Below are 22,088 nucleotides of genomic sequence, written 5' to 3' on the forward strand. Positions count from 1 at the left end.
TAATTCTCTTTGTTTTCGTCTTTCTTTGACTTATTATCAAACCACGTTCTGCACTCATTAAACTGTTCATTACATTCAACGGATAAGGTAATTCTTCTTTATTTTCACTGATTATAACAATGTTATTAGCGAACCTTAATAATAATGTCGTTACATCTCAAATTTTAATCCCACTCTTCAACCTCTTATTTCCGTCATTGCTTCTTCTATTAAGAGACTGAACAGTAGGAACGAAGCATACATCCATAACCTTACACCCTTTTTAATTCGAGGTTTTCCATGGTCTTCCAATGTTTTCCCCCTCTTAGTTCATGAACGGATTGTAAGTAACCCATCTCTCCCAATGGGGATTTTACACTCCCGAAAAAAATCCTATGAACGTTTCTTTTTCTTTTCTCCTCAAGCGCAACGTCAGCACTGTGTTTGTGGTGCTTTGCCTTTCCTAAAGCCAAACTGATCGTCATGTAACAAATCCGCTGTTTGCTTTTCCATTCATCCGTATATCATTCTTGTCAGAAATTTGGATGCCGGTGCTGTTAAGGTGATTCTGCGATAGTTCTCGCACTTACCTCCTCTTGCTATCTTCGGAACTGTGTGGATGCTATTTTTCCGGAAACCTGATGGTACGTTGTCAGTCTCATATATTCTGCATACCAACTTGAATAGTCGCAGTTAGTCCCTGAAAAACAACGTACTGTTAGACAAAATAACTTCAAAAGACGTTTCGCATTTCAGACCGCATCGAACGTACTCATATCTACAAGACAAATACGTTTCTTATTTAAAAGAGAATTAATGCAGTCACATATTTGAACGAAAAAGTCTTCAATAAAAGTATAGAAGGGCAGATATACGGTTGCCCTTTCCTCACATGAGATCCTGCGAAACATGTGTGTAGAGAAACAGGTAGATTCCATATTCCTAAATTTGACACGGTGCCTCAGTGTATATCGTTATGGAAGGTCCGCATATACGTGTTAGGTTCTCTGAGTGGGTCGAAGACTTCTAAAGTACTGGGACCCAGTTCATTGTCTTTGACAGCAAGTGTCCGACAGAGACAAAGGTGTGCCCGCATCTCGTGGTCGTGCGGTAGCGTTCTCGCTTTCTGCGCCCGGGTTCCCGGGTTCGATTCCCTGCGGGGTCAGGGATTTTCTCTGCCTCGTGATGGCTGGGTGTTGTGTGGTGTCCTTAGGTTAGTTAGGTTTGAGTAGTTCTAAGTTCTAGGGGACTGATGACCATAGATGTTAAGTCCCATAGTGCTCAGAGCCATTTGAACCATTTTTGAGACAAAGGTGTAGTGCCTCAGGGCAGTTTGATAGGCCCGGTCTTGCTCCCCGTATATATATACGGATATGAAAAAAAAGGGAAAAAAGTTACCACACGGTAATTAACCGACCGCCAATCCTGAGTCATCGGGCACGGTATGGGGGTCATGAGGTCAGCACACCGCCCTCCCAGCCGTTGACGACGTTTAGACCCTGCAGCGGCTACCTCTAAATCAAGTAGCTCCTCAATCGGCGTAATAAGTGCACTCCTGTCCAGGCCCTTCAGCAAGGAAAAATCCCTAGCAGTACTGGGAATCCAACCTGGGACCACCGCCTGAGGGTCTGTCACGTTGTCCACTCGGCTACAGACTCAAATCGACGGTTGTTTGCTGACGATGCTGTACTGAACGGGAAAGTGTTGTCGTTGACTGACTGCAGAAGGATGTAGTTTCACTCACACAGAGTACCTGTTTACTGTGATGACGGCAGCTTACTAAAAAATTAAGTTATTGCACATGAGTGGAGAAAAGAATTTGTAATGTGTCACTACAATGTTAGTGCTGTGGGGCTTGACACAGGCATTTCGTTTAAATGTCTAGGCGTACAAATGAAAAGCGATATTAAATATAACGAACACATACGGTTGGTCATAGGGAAAGCGATTTGTCGACTTGGGTTTATTGGGAGAATTTTTAGAAATGCGTAGCTCATCTACAAAAGTAGTTACAAAACAATAGTGCGATTCATTTTTGAATACCACTCATTTTTGAATACCACTCGAATGTTTGCAATCCCTGGCGGCTCATATTGAAGGATAACATCGATTCAGTTCTGAGGCACAGTGCTAATTTTTTTCCCGTAGGATCGATTAGCACGTGAGAACTAAGGAGATGTTTCTTGAACTCAAATGGGAATTCCTGAAGAGATGTTCGTTTCGTGAAACACTATCGAGAAAATGTAGAGACACCCACTTTTGTAGCTGATTCGTTGGTTGATTTTTTTTTTTTTTTGAGAGGGGGGGGGGGGATGGATGGGACCGTTATGTAGATAACTACGTGTCGTTCCTACTGTCGCTGTCGTACATTTTACGTACGGACCGCGAAAAGAAGTAAAGAGAAATTAAGGCTCTCACAGAAGCATACAGACAGCCGTTTCTCCTGAGCTCCATTTGCTAGTGGAACGGGAAAGGAAATAAGTAGCCGTGGTACGAGGTACATTCTGTCGTGCTTCGTACGGTGGTTTGGGCTGTACGTATGTAGATATAGGTGTGTATAAGTACTTTCGTATGTATAGTGTACAAAATTGCTTCTCATGGTGAGAGTAATAATCATATTTTATAGCATAGATGTGGTGCAGTCCTTACTTGTTACACATACGTCACATCTATTTCATGAAATCTGGTAATATCAGACTCTGTAACACAATTTGAAAATTATATTGAATATTTTTATTGAAATATGTCAATATCAAATGAACGACTGTCCAGTTGCGCGTCAGGAATTAGGTCGTTTAGATAGGACCCTCCATAAGTGTATTCATTAGCAATATTCTTTCCGCAATGGTGGGTTTTAACAACAGCTCTTATCTTATTGTGAAACGTCACATTAATTTACATTAAGTTTGACGTACTCTACGTAAGTCTTCCTTTAATTTTCAACGAAGTGGTCTTGTAGCCATATGGGAGGTCGCTTCCACCGGAAACTCGTAGGGAGCGACGGACCGTGCAGGTTACCTCTAAACCATCCTAAGCGTTCTTTGGCTGTTACTATAAATTACCTGCTGTGGAGTGGAATAACGAGCGCGCAACACAAAGCGCTCTCCACACTATTTACTTCACCCGGCCGCCATAATCCCTGCTGTATAAGCCATAATACCCCTTGAGAAATTAGGATCGCAGCTGGATAAGGCGTGTTCCGCTAACTCTCGTGATACGTATGGCCCTGCTAAGAACGTCGATACGAAGAGTGAATTTGTTAATCTTGCGGGGATCAGGCGTTGGTTGTTTGGTTGATTTGGGGAAGGGGACCAAGCGGCGAGGTCATCGATCCCATCGGATTAGGGATGGATGGGGACGGAATCTCTCCGTGCCCCTTCAAAGGAGCCATCCCAGAATCTGCCTCAAGTGACTTAGGGAAATCACGGAAAACCTGCATCAGGATGGCAGGATTCGGGTTTGAACAGTCGTCCTTCCGAAGGCAAGTCCAGTGTGTTAACCACTGCGCCACCTCGCTCGGTACCGGCAGTAGTAAGCGACTGATTACACACTTAACAATCGTCGCGGAGTGGGCGCGCTGTTTCAGGCGCCATGTCTCGGATTGGGCGGTCCCTTCCGCCGGAGGTTCGAGTCCTCCCTGATGCTTGGGTGTCTGCGTTCTTCTCAGCATAAGTTAGTTTAAATTAGTTTAAGTAGTATGTAAGTCTAGGGACCGATTACCTCAGCATTTTGATCCCTTAGAAATTCACACACACGCTTGAACACACTTAAAAGAACAAAAATTTTACAACTTTATTTAACACAAACGATTTACATGGTGGACACACTGGTAAATTGAGCACATTTAATCATTCAGTTAAGGAAATGTGAATTATTGCTGAACCGTCTACAACACATACACTACTGCTAATGTGAAAAACGTGCCGATAAAAACATCTGATAGTGTCACACCCAAATAAATATTCAAATCTCCACTAATTAAAGCATCAACTTAACACCTGAATCTATTTGTGGACCAACGGATTTAAGCTTATAATGTAAAATCAAAATTACTTGCTGGGGCGCCACCAACTGTATCAGAGATCACTATTATGAAAGTACGTTACAGTAGCCAATAAAAGGATAATTCGGCATCAAAAACTTTTAAAAAGACCAAACACCGAAGTAAACAATGTAATATAAAAATTTTCTTTACAGGCACCAACGATCAGAATAAACACAGTACCCTTCCGTGGTTTTTAATCTCATAAGGGTATCTCACCGACACGTCACCACCGATTTCTTTCAAATTTATGGAATGTGCAGTGCTTGGCCGGTAATGATAGTGACTGAACTTAGAGCGGACGGGGAGAGGAATGCAACATTTATGTTAACGTAGTTTCCAGGCAGCTGATGACGCAGCGGAAAGACTACAGAACGGTAATCTGAAGGTCATGGGATCGAATCCCTAGGCAGAAGTTATTTCTTTTGTTTTCAGTTTTAATGTACCTTAAACTACAAGTAAACCGAAATAATGCACAATACATAGCATTCACTAATATTTTCATAAGAGGACTGCAAAGAAGGCAAAGAAAAATTTGGGATAGCAAAGAAAATATTTAGAAGACAGGACTGTAATTACACCATCCACGAGTACTCCAGGAAAAAAACTATAAGACACACACGACAAGTTAGTACATAAAGTTATGTCCTTTCGTTATTCCACAGTTGATGATTTACACTTCCTGGAGTTATACTCGTCATCCTTTTTATGAAAAATATTTAGACATAAAATAAATTGAGCGTCTCAGTTTATTTGCTGTGTAAGTAATGTACTTAAAATTTATGTAACATGTGAAGGTCTATGGTCCCTTGGCGGTATAACAAATGTTAGGTTTTAAATCACTGCACTCAAAAGAAACGGCCTTTTATATTACATATTTTGGTACTTGCACACTCACTTACTATAGCTTACTTCCACTTGATGTAGAATTGTGAAATGTGACAAGAAAGGAATTTTGGCAAGTAAAGGAAACAAAATCAGAAACCTGTTAATTTGTAATCAAAATATCCACGGGTGTACTGCCGGTCTACAGTGTCCAACGGGCACAATATTTCGGCGATCATACGAACGGACTGAGCTCCTGTGAACGTGCCGGTACGGAGATCCGTACGCTCTGGCTGCTCAGGGGGAAATGGGTTCGGTCGCGATGGCGGCCGATTTAAATACCCTCCGCCCGTGGCGCACTCCCTCCGCCGTCCGAGTCCCAGCGCCACGGTCGCGCGATGAAACAGATTGCAAAGGTGTCTGAGATGACGTCGGAGTGATGGCTCTGTCCGCCGTGGTCGTCACAACTATGCGTTTGCTCGATTTACTCTTGAGTAACCCAATCGCTGGTTCCCAAGCCTTGCTAAAATTATAGCCACAGTCACGGTTTATGAGGTCGTCATTGGTGCGAATTTCGATGGCCTCTCTAACAACGCTGTCCCAGTGTATAGACGTCTGTACCAGAAACCTCGTGCGTTCATAACCCATAGCGTGATTTTCCGACTAACAATGTTCAGGGACCGCCGATTTGCTCGGATACATCAGTCGAGTGTGCCTCTGGTGTTCACGACATCGATCCTCGACGGTACGCATCGTCTGACCAATAGACGACTTGCCACATTGACACGGAATGTGGTACACTCCGGCCTTCCCCAAACCGAGGTCATCTTTGGCGCTCCCCACCAGTGCACGAGTTTTATTCGGAGGACAAAACAAGCCATAGCGTACGGATCTCCGTACCTGCACGTTCACAGGAGCTCAGTGCGTCAGTTCACCTGATGATGGCGACATGTATGACCGCCGAAATATTGTGCCCGTTGGACACTGTAGACCGGCAGTATACCCGTAGATATTTTGCTTATCAAATGCGCCGGGAGAAACTGAAGAATCGCATTGTTAATTTGTAATTATATCACACGAAAAAATTCTTTTTTCATTTGTCATACGACCTCGGACTTGAAAGTAAAACATTCTCGAAAGGCTTGGAATCCCTGGGACTATCTTACCAGTATCAACGTCGATAATAGGCAAAAATAATAGCACTCATTGATTCCCACAATGGATGAACTCTCAGCAAACAACTATGTTTGTGTGGAACCCACAGCGCGCGAGTCCTGCTCACAGCTGGTCAGATTTTCTAAACCCTTGGCCATCTGGAGCTCCTCTTCCGTCACTTTTATTTATGGCCAAGTCCTACAAATTCTATAAATTTAGATGAAATGCCTGATGACGACGAGGCACGATCACTGTCTTATTAGAAACAGATTTCCAATAACGCGGGTTATATCGCAATCCAGATTTTATGCCGAAGAAGGACAGTGAGATCTCCCTCTGAAACTGTGTCTAGAACAAGACAATTACATTCGACTCCAGTCGCAATAGATCGTTCCACTAGTTTTACATTAGGTAGAGTAAAAAGAGCTAAGTTTACAGCTCTATAAAAGAAAAAAAAAATACAATGCTGCCACATATACTGCAGCACCTTAACAGCAATAACATATCGTTTATGATAAAGAAACAGTTTAACATCTGTAGCATCGCTTTGCAACATAAATAACATAGCGATAAAAGCCGTTTATGGCAATATACCGCCCAGGTGGTCAATGAGTATGGTTACATTTAAATTCTCCAGAAGCAAGTAGTGGGTGAGACCAGCATCAGCATGGTTCATTAGCACGAGTTGCCTACTCAAGGGCAAGCATACATTCAGGGGAAAACCTATTGTTGTCTTTTGATTGACAGTTCCTTAAACTACTGTTGTGCTAAATGGATTATGGCCTCCTGGGGATAACATGTCCTTCTGGAAAACCTCACCTCACATCTCCGCTACTCATCTTCCTCCCGGTCTTCCACTACAACCCTTCTCAAAACTCCCTTCACCAATACAAGCAAACTTTTTTATCAAACTATAGATAAATAACTAAGTTAATCAATTAATTAACCCAAGCTTGTCTGGAAATCCCCAGTCCTTCTCCTCCCCTCCCCACCTGGTAACTGGCGAGAACAGGACTCAAGTTGGTCGTCTGTTTGGTGAGAAAGCAATTGCAGTCCATTGCAATCTATGGAATATTTTTAAGCATTTTTTTGTAGATGAGGCAATGTGTGGAAAATTATTTAAACATTTTATACGATTCAGGGTAACATTTAGGATATTGAATTATATTTTTATCCCTAATATGCAATGAATATCATCAACATAGGTAAGTGTACGTAATTACATTGTTAAAAATCTTTTCCGCTGGCTGCAGGGCCTTTTGCGCCATGCTGACCGCTTCATGTACTCCCACACATCCAGGACCCACTGCACTCACTCGCTAATCCCTAAACAAGACCGTCAGGTGGCAGCAAATGTTTCCTATTGATTTCTGAGAAAGTCCTGTAGAATCACATACTCTGTCTCTCTCCCGCCCTCCCTCCCTTCCTCCTCTCTCTCTCTCTCTCTCTCTCTCTCTCTCTCTCTCTCTCTCTCTCTCTTTCTCAAGGGCCCATGTCCTGTCATGTGCCACTGCTGGGCCTGAACGCTCCATTGGTCGCCCTCAGTCCAAACTTCAAGCAAAGCATCGTTTTTCCCAAATTTGGAAGTCTTGGAAATATTACCTCACTCTAGCAGATTGATTGACTAATTAAATCAATAATCTTTGTATTTGACAGTTGTTCATTGCTTCCTAATAATGGTCACTAGGAATATAACACTTGGCGATATTCAATCCTACAACCACCTGGTTTCCAAACCCTACTGGCGTTTTTCCCCCTTGCCTCCTATCGGCGGATACAGACACATCTAATTTATTCAGTAGGAAGTCCATTATGTTGGAGGCAGCTGAAGATTTCAAATTTGAGGTCAGTGGCAGAACCTATGGAGGGGTTGGGCTGGTGTGTGCTCGCAGTATCACTATCAGAAACAATAAAATGATCAATTGGTAATTTGATGTTGTGATTGGGTTTTTAAAGCACTATATAGCCCCTAAGTTCTAAGGAATGACGAGATACGTTTGAAGTTCTCGAACGCTATAGATACAGCAATAAGGAATAGCGCAGTAGGCAACACAGTTGAAAAGGAATGGACGTCTCTAAAAAGGGTCATCACAGAAGTTGGGAAGGAAAACATAGGTACAAAGAAGGTAACTGCGAAGAAACCATGGGTAACAGAAGAAATACTTCCGTTGATTGATGAAAGGAGGAAGTACAAACATGTTCCGGGAAAATCAGGAATACAGAAATACAAGTCGCTGAGGAATGAAATAAATAGGAAGTGCACGAAAGCTAAGATGAAATGGCTGCAGGAAAAATGTGAAGACATCGAAAAAGATACGATGGTCGGAAGGACAGACTCAGCATACAGGAAAGTCAAAACAACCTTTGGTGACATTAAAAGCAACGGTGGTAACATTACGAGTGCAACGGGAATTCCACTGTTAAATGCAGAGGAGAGAGCAGATAGGTGGAAAGAATACATTGAAAGCCTCTATGAGGGTGAAGATTTGTCTGATGTGATGGAAGTAGAAACAGGAGTCGATTTAGAAGAGATAGGGGATCCAGTATTAGAATCGGAATTTAAAAGAGCTTTGGAGGACTTACGGTCAAATAAGGCAGAAAGGATAGATAATATTCCATCAGAATTTCTAAAATCATTAGGGGAAGTGGCAACAGAACGACTATTCACGTTGGTGTGTAGAATATATGAGTCTGGCGACACACCATCTGACTTTCGGAAAAGCATCATCCACACAATTCAGAAGACGGCAAGAGCTGACAAGTGCGAGAATTATCGCACAATCAGCTTAACAGCTCATGCATCGAAGCTGCTTACAAGAATAATATACAGAAGAATGGAAAAAAAATTGAGAATGCGCTAGGTGACGACCAGTTTGGCTTCAGGAAAAGTAAAGGCAAGAGAGAGGCAATTCTGACGTTACGGCTAATAATGGAAGCAAGGCTAAAGAAAAATCAAGACACGTTCATAGGGATTGTCGACCTGGAAAAAGCGTTCGACAATATAAAATGGTGCAAGCTGTTAAAGATTCTGAAAAAAGTAGGGGTAAGCTATAGGGAGAGATGGGTCATATACAATATGTACAACAACAAAGAGGGAATAATAAGAGTGGACGATCAAGAACGAAGTGCTCGTATTAAGAAGGGAGTCAGACAAGGCTGTAGGCTTTCGCCCCTACTCTTCAATCTGTACATCGAGGAAGCAATGATGGAAATAAAAGAAAGGTTCAGGAGTGGAATTAAAATTGAAGGTGAAAGGATATCAATGATACTATTCGCTGATGACATTGCTATCCTGAGTGAAAGGGAAGAAAAATTAAATGATCTGCTGAACGGAATGAACAGTCTAATGAGTACACAGTATGGTTTGAGAGTAAATCGGAGAAAGACGAAGGTAATGAGAAGTAGTAGAAATGAGAACAGCGAGAAACTTAACATCATGAGTGATGGTCACGAAGTCAATGAAGTTAAGGAATTCTGCTACCTAGGCAGTAAAATAACCAATGACGGACGGAGCAAGGAGGACATCAAAAGCAGACTCGCTATGGCAAAAAAGGCATTTCTGGCCAAGAGAAGTCTACTAATATCAAATACCGGCCTTTATTTGAGGAAGAAATTTCTGAGGATGTACGTCTGGAGTACAGCATTGTATGGTAGTGAAACATGGACTGTGGGAATACCGGAGCAGAAGAGAATCGAAGCATTTGAGATGTGGTGCTATAGACGAATGTTGAAAATTAGGTGGACTGATAAGGTAAGGAATGAGGAGGTTCAAAGCAGAATCGGAGAGGAAAGGAATATGTGGAAAAAACTGATAAGGAGAAGGGACAGGATAATAGGACATCTGCTAAGACATGAGGGAATGACTTCCATGGTACTAGAGGGAGCTGTAGAGGGCAAAAACTGTAGAGGAAGACAGATATTGAAATACGTCAAGCAAATAATTGAAGACGTAGGTTGCAAGTGCTACTCTGAGATGAAGAGGTTAGCACAGGAAAGAGGAAAGGAATTTGTGGCGGGCCGCATCAAACCCGTCAGTAGACACAAATAAATAAATAAATAAATAAATAAATCTCTACATTGGTTCTATCTGGTACCTTCACAAGGAGGGAGAAAGGTCCGCTGCTTGAAAGCATAGAAGCAACAACAGCAAATACCTCTGCAAAACAGTCCACTGTGATTTATTGAGGACCACTAACCATGACACACTTAAACCACGATCCAGCCCACAATAATAGTGGCTGTCATCGCTAGATGTCGGAGATCGCTATCAATTGGGAATTTTACATAGCAATTGGGTTTTTAAAGCACTTCATGATTCCTAGGTTGGTTCTCTCCACTACATACAAAGGGGGAGGAAGGGTCTGCAGTGTGATAGGCTAGAGACAACATGAACAAATATCTCTAGAAGACAGAGTCCTCTGAGATGTATTGAAAACACTAAATGTGACAAACTTAAACGACAATGTAATCCATTATAGCAGTACTTGTCAGGAATATATGGCGGGGACCGCAAAAATCAGGTGTGAATATAACGTCATGACTGAATGCTTAAAGCACTGTAGAACACCTAAATTGGTTCTCTCGACTACATTTAGAAGGAGGAGGAGGATGAGGAAGGGTCTACTGCATGATAAGATAGAGACAACAGAATATACCGCTTGAAGGCTTGTGTCCAGTGTGATCTAGTGAGAACCATTAAACATGACACGTTACGCCTGTAACAGTAGTTGTATCAGCTAGATGTCAGAGATCACTGTACCATTCATACATCCTATTGGTTCATGTCCCGATGCCCACTTGCAGTGCTCCACCCACTTGTACACCACCAGCACCAGAGGCTGGAGAAAACTGCTACATTTCAGGACGCCAGAGTGCACCACACCAGCCATAGGGGGCATCAAGGGATGACTGGAGTGGTAGGCATTCGGATGTTAAGACGAATGATCATGGAGACAGCACAATGGATACTGTGCTTCAGTTCACTATTCGCCTACGCAGAGGACGCCACCGCCGATACATCCTCCTGCAGATACAAGCAAGAACCGACTAGCAGGCCAGCCCTAACTTTTTTTTTGTACCCACCACTCTCAAGAGACTTATGGTGGAAATAGCCATTTGTTCCAGGCACAGGCTGCCTCCACCATGCAACTCGCATGCCAGACGGTATGATCCACCGAAACCAGCCACATATTGATCACTATAATTACAATTAAGTATTACGTTTCCAGCCTCAATCTGATGGCATTCGACAATGAGCGAAGTATCGGAAATACCTCCTCTTGACAGCTGCAGCTCTGCAAATATCAATATCTATGTTCCACTTATGACTGGACATTACTTTCAACTGAAAATCTTTCATTTCCCTATGGCTATCGGTTCGCTAAAATAGCAACCTACAATATACATAAATGACCTGGTGGATGACATCGGAAGTTCACTGAGGCTTTTTGTAGATGATGCTGTGGTGTATCGAGATGTTGCAACAATGGAAAATTGTACTGAAATGCAGGAGGATCTGCAGCGAATTGACGCATGGTGCACGGAATGGCAATTGAATCTCAATGTAGACAAGTGTAATGTGATGCGAATACATAGAAAGATAGGTCCCTTATCATTTAGCTACAAAATAGTAGGTCAGCAACTGGAAGCAGTTAATTCCATAAATTATCTGGGAGTACGCATTAGGAGTGATTTAAAATGGAATGATCATATAAAGTTGATCGTCGGTAAAGCAGATGCCAGACGGAGATTCATTGGAAGAATCCTAAGGAAATGCAATCCGACAACAAAGGAAGTGGGTTACAGTACGCTTGTTCGCCCACTGCTTGAATACTGCTCAGAAGTGTGGTATCCGCACCAGATAGGGTTGATAGAAGAGATAAAGAAGATCCAACGGAGAGCAGCGCACTTCGTTACAGGATCATTTAGTAATCGCGAAAGCGTTACGGAGATGATTGATAAACTCCAGTGGAAGACTCTGCAGGAGAGACGCTCAGTAGCTCGGTACGGGCTTTTGTTAAGGTTTCGAGAACATACCTTCACCGAAGAGTCAAGCAGTATATTGCTCCCTCCTACGTATACCTCGCAAAGAGACCATGAGGATAATATCAGAGAGATTAGAGCCCACACAGAAGCATACCGACAGTCCTTCTTTCCACGTACAATACGAGACTGGAATAGATGGGTGAACCGATAGAGGTTCTCAGGGTACCCTCCGCCACACACCGTCAGGTGGCTTGCGGAGTATGGATGTAGATGTAGATGTAGATGTAGAATCTACCACATAAAATCCATACTTCCTCATCAGCAGTCATACAATTGCACAAGATGTCTCCAGATGCGCACTTGTTGAGGAGGTTACCAACCTTAGTGGTGTTTTGTAGTAAGAATGTTGTGACGATATGACAGACTTTTAAGACGAATCACGTGGCTTACGCATGATAGAGCTCCAGACGAACGGAGTTTTGAAGCATTTTACATAATTCAACTGTGTAATCAATTCTAAAGTATTGTCCTAGAGTCTGGGTCAATCCCAAGAAGGTGTCAGCAATAGAAAAATGATCATAGAACTAAGACACACACTCTCCTATGGCCACACGGTTCTGCTCTTAGACACACTGTAATGTCAAAAACATGTGGTTCCTGAAGTATTGATCATGTGGAGTGCAACACTTTTAATACTCTAATGTAGGACATATATGTCCAACATCTGACACACGCACACCCTGCAAGTTTTCTATCTCGTTCACTATGACGCCAAACTATAGGTTGATAAAACTACTTCCTTCTACACTAAAAAAATAAAAAACTTAGATTCTTTGTGATACATAATACACTCCTGGAAATTGAAATAAGAACACCGTGAATTCATTGTCCCAGGAAGGGGAAACTTTATTGACACATTCCTGGGGTCAGATACATCACATGATCACACTGACAGAACCACAGGCGCATAGACACAGGCAACAGAGCATGCACAATGTCGGCACTAGTACAGTGTATATCCACCTTTCGCAGCAATGCAGGCTGCTATTCTCACATGGAGATGATCGTAGAGATGCTGGATGTAGTCCTGTGGAACGGCTTGCCATGCCATTTCCACCTGGCGCCTCAGTTGGACCAGCGTTCGTGCTGGACGTGCAGAGCGCGTGGGACAACGCTTCATCCAGTCCCAAACATGCTCAATGGGGGACAGATCCGGAGATCTTGCTGGCCAGGGTAGTTGACTTACACCATCTAGAGCACGTTGTGTGGCACGGGATACATGCGGACGTGCAATGTCATGTTGGAACAGCAAGTTCCCTTGCCGGTCTAGGAATGGTAGAACGATGGGTTCGATGACGGTTTGGATGTACCGTGCACTATTCAGTGTCCCCTCGACGATCACCAGAGGTGTACGGCCAGTGTAGGAGATCGCTCCCCACACCATGATGCCGGGTGTTGGCCCTGTGTGCCTCGGTCGTATGCAGTCCTGATTGTGGCGCTCACAAGCACGGTGCCAAACACGCATACGACCATCATTGGCACCAAGGCAGAAGCGACTCTCATCGCTGAAGACGACACGTCTCCATTCGTCCCTCCATTCACGCCTGTCGCGACACCACTGGAGGCGGGCTGCACGATGTTGGGGCGTGAGCGGAAGACGGCCTAACGGTGTGCGGGACCGTAGCCCAGCTTCATGGAGACGGTTGCAAATGGTCCTCGCCGATGCCCCAGGAGCAACAGTGTCCCTAATTTGATGGGAAGTGGCGGTGCAGTCCTCTACGGCACTGCGTAGGATCCTACGGTCTTGGCGTGCATCCGTGCGTCGCTGCGGTCCGGTCCCAGGTCGATGGGCACGTGCACCTTCCGCCGACCACTGGCGACAACATAGATGTACTGTGGAGACCTCACGCCCCACGTGTTGAGCAATTCGGCGGTACGTCCACCCGGCCTCCCGCATGCCCAATATACGCCGTCGCTCAAAGTCCGTCAACTGCACATACGGTTCACGTCCACGCTGTCGCGGCATGCTACCAGTGTTAAAGACTGCGATGGAGCCCCGTATGCCACGGCAAACTGGCTGACACTGACGGCGGCGGTGCACAAATGCTGTGCAGCTAGCGCCATTCGACGGCCAACACCGCGGTTCCTGGTGTGTCCGCTGTGCCGTGCGTGTGATCATTGCTTGTACAGCCCTCTCGCAGTGTCCGGAGCAAGTATGGTGGGTCTGACACACCGGTGTCAATGTGTTCTTTTTTCCATTTCCAGGAGTGTATATAGCTTTCCAGAGGTGTGTAGCCCCACTGTTCACATCCAATCACAGTACAGAAGTTATGCTCGCGTCAGTCCTATAAGATGATCGTCAGGAATGGAAAATGCCTCTTATAAGGAAATAGACAAACACATAGCAACAGTGTTTGACATATGCAATTACACACTCCAAATAGGGCAACCGTCAAGGTTTGCAGTACCTCATAAACACCTGTCACTAACTTAGAATCACTGCAGTTGTGAAACTGATGACTTGATTTATATCCACGTTGTGGCAGAGAAATTGAGCTTTTCGCATACTTCTTCCTTCGTCTAGAGGAGTTTGTTAAAATAGGTTTTCCATCTGTAGACATGATTCATCATACATGTATTGGAAGCCCTCTGATGACAATGATATAGAAACGTTTGCTGTTAATGATTGCAGGTAGATAGCGCTCTAAGTCACACACAGAAGTCGATCGCAAGCTGAACGAAACAACTGATGCACTTTGAGAGAACAGCGGAAACAAATGTTTAAATGCATGCTAAATGACCTGCAGCAATATCTCCCTCTCTCTAGAATGCATCATCAGCATACTGTTAAATAATGCTTCGTTACAATCTCTCTCAACCAATAAGTCCATCTACTTTCTATCATCTTTTAACTCAGATCCATATACATTTAGAGGCATATGGATTTCTTTTTCAGGAAAACATCAAAGACAGCAGTCTTCTACCATGTATCACAATTACCTTAAAAGACATACAGTAGAATGTTGTTATAAAAACATGTGGCAACTGTTCTGTAAGGTATCTGTTAGCTGACACCACATGGTTGTGATTGGTGGAGAGTGCAGAGAAGCACGCTGTAAACACTGTCTGTTAGGGTTTAAAACGTAAATAGTCCTGCACAGGGTCAATCACACAATCCATTCTGTAGCTGTTCATTGCAGTGATCATGTAGAAGGCTGCAATGTAAGGAATCAATGCCCTTGGTATTTTCGAGATGGAACAACTAGAAATCTGCTACCCTGTCACTTTGGGCAGCTGTTTTGAAATGTTCCATAATCCCACAAACTCTTCCAGTTTCCATGTGTTGCAATGTCTTCCACATTTTTTCAGTTACAAACACTACCTCTGTCTTTAATTCTAGCATACTGCGTTTTGTGGAAGCAGCACAGTTTAAACCAGGCAATGTCCAGGTTTCTGTGAGAGCCAGTGGACTGAAACACGTTCATGTCAGTTTAGCACAAGACATAGACCTCGAAGCCATGGTGGACGGACAAAATGTATGGTGGTGTGCAAAACTGTAGTCATACACTGCTTGGATGTGCTACAACAGTAAAAACGATGTACCAGACTGCTTACAGAAGAACAACAGAGGGATGCTCTCTTGCAATTGATAGTATGTGGAGCACAATACTCCAGCAGTATGGGTGGCAAAGCCTTACATGGGTCTGTGCTAGAGACTTTGACCATTGGCCACCTGCTTCTGTGGAACCAGTACCTATATATTTAATAGGATCGCCATATGTAATTGATTTCACCATGCGAGGGTATTTGTTTTCGATGTATAATAATATCTTATTGAGTTCTGTATCGGTCTTTGCTAACAGTTTTTATAATTTATAGTTTTTCTCTTTGGATGGTACAAAATAACAATGATGGAGAGAATGTTTGGGTGACATACATGAATGGTCCCCTGAGCGATGCATATCTTCTTAGGACTACAGTACCCGTGTGTAGTTTTGGGGCACACCACAAACTTCCCTGGTAAGAAACCACCATAACAGCTCCTACTCTGTTTTTACTATCTCATATTGCAGGAGAGATCCTCTTTTTGCACTGGCCTTACATTTTGTACATCATTGGTGGAGCTATGACAACTTGTTCCCAGTTCTACTAGAGGTCAAAACACAGTCCTGTCACATTAACTTAGTTCACTCTGTTTCTCCACAGGATGCAGAAGGTCTTAGATATCATGTTTTCTGAATCCCACTCAGTTCTCACTTAAACTGGAATGTTTCCATGGACGAAGCTGCAGGGAGGGGAGAACAGAGGGACAAGATGCAGAGGGACTGTCAAAATCCTCACTAGAGTTTTCTTGTACTGGGTCCTTACCAGATAGTTCAGAAAAAGGTGACTTGTTTAGAGATGCCCTGAATATTATTTCCCAGTGGCTGTAATCATTGAAAGGTATCTCTATGGGATCCAACTCAAGTATGTGGTTGAATGAAGAGACAATTCCAAATCGCAGATAGCATTTATACCAGAAAGTGTAGCTCTATGGACCTGAAGAGCAAGTGTATTGGCAAATGATTTTGTACTTTTCTTATGACTTCAACCTAGCATTGCTTTTTTTTTTTAAAGTGATTCCTCATATAGCAAACCATCCACTGTACATAATCATTTTCGATTAGTCATTCTCTCTCACTCATAGCCCCATGGATATATCGCAACATCTGTCACACTGACTACATGGTATCAAGATAGAATTCATTACTAACACTGTTTGTTAGTCTAGGAAATATCTGGCACCTGCAAGAGTGGGTTGGAAATATCGACTCAATACTATGTTGATTAACCGAATCACTTTCTAAATCCGGTGATAAGTGTGATTTTATTATGAGCTGCCACCACTGGTGACGTGCACTGCACTTTCGGTCTTTTAATGCATACCCCAGGATCATCATATATGTTCAATGTCACGTTGTTTGCGTGGAATACCACTTCATTCTAAAGTAATACCACACCTCGATTTATAAGGAATGCATGCTTTTTAACATGGATATCATTAGCGATACATGTGTGTGCCTGTAGAACCAAGACTGCTTTTTAAGCAGGGTGTTAGTAAGATGGTCGCTGCTATCGTGATTTTAACTTCTGGGCTCTTATAAGATGATTATGTCTCTCTTCCTGAGACACTTTGGTGCCACTCATGAGGAGAAGAAATGCGACATGTCTATCTGTCATGGATTTTCATTCAGTATTGTTTTGTGCCACCAGCATTCAGTTACTGGCAAAGTATTATACTGAGTAACGGGTATGGGATAAATTCGCTGTGATCGGCAGACTTATAAAGTTTGTGTTGGGGTGCAGAGAAAAATAGTATGTCTGGTTGTAAGGGAAGTATGGGTATGATGTGAGAAACTGTGATTTCAGTGAATAGATAGCTGTAAAATGGATGAAGGATTTTATGTTGAAAATTAAGTCTAGTAATGAGAGGGTTATACATATTGATATTTACAAAGTTAGAGCCCTCAAGAGCAGGTGTGTCCAATACTTCGCTCATTGTTGAATGTCATCGGATTGAGTCTGCAATCGTAATAATTATTTGTAATGACAGTGACAAATATCTTGCTGGTTTCCTAGAATAATACCATTTGGACTGTCGGGTGTGTGGTGGAGGTAGCCTGTGGCTGGAAAAAATGGGCATTTATGACTGAAGGCTCTCGCAAATGGTGGGTACAGATGAAGTTACTCCAGCATGGCTGGTCGGTTCTAGCCCACAGCTGCAGGGGAATGACTTCGTGGTGACATCCTCTAGATAACTGAATAGCGAACTATTACTCAATATGTATTGACCTGTCTCAGCATTTGGTTGTGTTGCATGTATTCTCCATTGAAAATTGAGCGATTCAGTATTGTCCACAGCCAAGTGTTGGCACCGGATATATTCATAACATCAAAACTCCTACAATCCCAATCATCCCTGGATGATCTCCATGGATAGGGTAATGCACTCTGGAGTACACACATGTCCTTGGATGGGGCAGTTTTCTTCAGCCACTGAGTATTGGCACTGGCAGTGGACGTTGGGGTGGCAGCTCTGTGTGTGGACATTGGGACATAAGTGCATGGGCTGTATGAATGTCTCAGTGATCCCCAACAACCAGCCATGAAAAGTGCTACTATGCACAGGATCATGTTTTAAGTGTATTCTGTTTAGTGCTTCTGAAATGTTCACAGTGGACACTCTCCTGCAGAAGAATTTTCTGTTGTCTCTTTCCTATCACACAATAACCTTCCTCCACTTCATCCTTTTGAATGGTGTGGAGAGACCCAATTTAGGAATTCTATAGTGATTTAACACCCAGTCGTGACATCATATTCACGATTGATAGTCATCTCTGTCATTTAGCTATGACAAGTACTTGTACTGTGGACTGCATCATGGTTGAAGTGTCTAGAGTTTTTCAATACATCATGGAGGACTCAGTCATGCAGAGGTGTTTGTTGATGTTGTCTCTAGTCCTTCTGAATGTAGTGGAGAGAACCAACTTAGGGGTAATATAGTGCTTTAAAAACCCAGTTACATCATCAAATTCTCAATTGATCTATTTATTGTTTCTGATGCTGGTATTGTGAGCATACACTGCAGTCCAATCCCTCTGTAGATTGTTTAAGCGTCTAACATGCAACGAATTTGAAATTTTCAGCTACTTCCAACATAACGGACTTCTTACCAAATAAACTGACGGTGCCAGTACAGGAGGCAAGGGGCTAAAATGCAGTAGGGTTGGGAAAAACAACAGTTCCACGATCGAATCCCACCAATCAATTAATCAATCAATCTGGTAGAGTGAAGGAATATTTCTCAGTCATCCACAGGTTTTACCAGGTAAATGCTGCATTATTTGCAGTTTAGTCGAAGGACAACCCATGGCATGCGCAAGCCTGGCTGTGGCAAGCAATAGGATGTCATCATTTCAGAAAGAGAGGGACCACGTGTTTTGATAGGAATTTCTCTGGTATCGGTGTGAAAGGATTGCCACCATCTGATGCTTTTGTTTGGGGATCAGTTTGACAGCCGGTCTGTCAGTCATGGGGCACAAGTGAGAATAGTGCAGCCTAAATATGCAGGAATATGCAAAGCAGTCGGCCTGGTGTGCAAGGCCCTTTGGTTGGTGTGAATAATTTTTAAAAGTGTAATTATGTGCAGTGAGTAATTGTGACAGTATTACTTGCACAATAGCTGTAAGAAAAGTGCCACAGTTGTTTGAGTATTCCATACTGCCTTGTCACCCACAAAATGTTTAAATAATTGGTATTACATATGTTGCTGTCAATTTCCCAACGAATTCTTGAAATAAGAAAAACGAACTGTATTTCAGATACTGTCTTATGTCCCATAAACTACTCAAATAAACAATATTCAGCACATTGACTTGTCTACCAGAAATTGTTTAAACAATATTGCGTGTGTGCATGTATGTATTAAACAGCAGACCTAGAAATGACGGAGAGTCTTCACCCCACTGTAGCCCTCCGTCGTTCACATCTCCTACAATAGGCCACAGCAGTCCATCCACCATACCACCACTCCACACTGAAGCCAGCGTTATTGTGCAGTTCGGCCCAAGGTGAACCCCACTGGGAACATCTCTTACCAGACGAGTGTAGCCCCAAATGTTTACGTGGTAGAATAATTATGGTATACGCATATGTGGAAATGGTGTTCATGCGCCAATCGCCGATGCAGTGTAACTGAGGCGGAATAAGGGAAACCAGCCTGCATTCACACAGGTAGATGGAAAACCGCTGTAAAAACCATCCACAGGCAGGCTGGCAACCTGAATCTTGACACTAATCCGCCTGGTGGATTCGTGCCAGGAATCACCATGCCTTCCCACTCGGGAAGCAGCGCATTAGACCATGTGGCTAGCTGGGGGGGGGGGGGGGGGGCAACAACACTGCAACCCCCCCACCACCACCACCACCACCAAACAGCCAATCAACTGAGCCTTTTTTCCACCCATTTCAAGGTGGAGGAGGGCAGGTGGTTTCCCAGAGAGGGAGTGGATGGTTAATTGTTTGATTTAATTAATTATTCACTTAATTTGTTGTCAAAAGTGTGCGTGTATTAGTGAGGGGCAGCAGGAGGGCTTGAGCAGGAGGAGAGAGGGTTGTCGTGAAGTTTCTCACACTAGCCCCAAGGGGCCATTGTCCACTTAGCAGAGAACCTGTCAATCAAATGAGAAGAATAGGTTTCCCTGAATGTATGTTTGCCCCTAATGTAGGAATCGACACTAACAAACTATTATGATGCCAGCCTTACACCACTACTATCACACACAAATACTCGAACAACTGGACACACATGATAGCCAGAAAATTCACTTTCTTTTGGCACAACTCAGTTATTGTGCAGTACAGGAGGAGTTTACCATGAACTTCCGTTAAATGATGGAGGCAGCCGGCCGTTGTGGCCGAGAGGTTCTAGGCGTTTCAGTCTGGTGCAGCGCGACCGCTATGATCGCAGGTTCGAATCCTGTCTCGGGCATGGATGTGTGTCATGTCCTTAGGTTAGTTAGGTTTAAATAGTTCTAAGTTCTAGGGGACTGATGACCTCAGAAGCTAAGTTCCACAGTGCTCAGAGCCATTTGAACCATTTTGAAACATGAGCTCCTAATTCTATGTTTCAGTAATCGTAACAATGAATTCCATCGCTTTTATTAAAACTGAACATTTAATAGCTTCATTCCGTTCATCAGGTATGAAAGTATCTGACACAAGGCATGTAGATAAAAAAGTATATGGTAGAATTTTCAATCTGTACAAGGACTCTACAGTCTCATGATAGATCAATGCAAACTAAAAAGTAAAAAAAAAAAAGTTAAAAGAAACAATAAAAAAGTCCTGTGTATCAAATGTCATTAAGGTGATTTTTGTGTGTAATCTTCACACATCGCTGGCCTGTGATAAGGGTTTGTAGTGGCCCATATGCCCATATTTGTAGTATCCCATACGTTTATTCGATGTATGTCTTGGAATTATCTTTAGCTGTATTTTCCAGACATTGCTACATGGATCCATACGTTTTGCATTACATGATGTGCTTAGTGCAATGGTTTTTTATTTAATTTAAGTCACGTATGTTGTCTCATTCTTCTGTGTGCCACATTTTTGGCAGACTATCGCCTCAGATTTGCTTGTCAGAAACTGTCATTTGTCCCCACTGATGTATCACAGATAATACAAACTTTAAATATTACTGAAATTTGTATTTTACGAGTTATTCATTTGTACAATATTTCAATAAGGTTGCCTCCGTGTATCTGTATGTAACTCATGATATACGTTATGATATTTGTGTTAAGTCTGACTTGCCACTAATAAATAGATTCTTCCTCTGCCAGTATTTCATGATTATTTAACTATCACATATGATTTTAACGTACTTTAAAGAATACATAAACCCTTAAGTGACCTTTGGTCCCCGATTACGGAATACACATTACTTGAACTATGTCTTCCACGCCAGCAGTAAACATATTCAGGCGTGTAATTGTAATTCAGTATGAAGGATTCGACGCAAGATTCACTGATGACATTGTTATCCTCAGGGAAAGTGACGATGAATTGCATGATGTGTTTAATTGATTTAAACTTCTAATGAGCAGGGAACAAGGGCTGAGAGTTAGTGAGAGGAAGGTGATGAGGCACATGATAAATGAGATTAACGATAAACTGAGGGATAACTTCTGCTATAAGTGATGCAAAATAATCCCGTTACACCCAAAACGAGGAGAGTTTAACAGTGCTGGATCGTGACAACTAAGGGAAATCTTGAAAAATTTGTCAGTTTTGTAAATAATGTAGCTGAAAGAATAAGAGTTATGAGCAAATGGAATGCTTTCCATCTTTTAACAGAACTTTTGGGAACAGTTTGATGTCTTAAACACAGCTTTTGGTCTCACAATTTTGGCTAAAATGAATTTGTATTGTAAGTGGACTGAAGCATGTTAACTGTTAATGTTCCGATCTCGAAAAGCAAACAAAGTGGAAGCTTGATTCTGGAAGTTCTTTAATAGTGATTATCAAAAAGGTCAGTAATTTACTCATTATTTTTGTT

This window comes from Schistocerca gregaria, chromosome 2, assembly GCF_023897955.1.
Source record: "Schistocerca gregaria isolate iqSchGreg1 chromosome 2, iqSchGreg1.2, whole genome shotgun sequence".
NCBI lineage: Eukaryota > Metazoa > Arthropoda > Insecta > Orthoptera > Acrididae > Schistocerca > Schistocerca gregaria.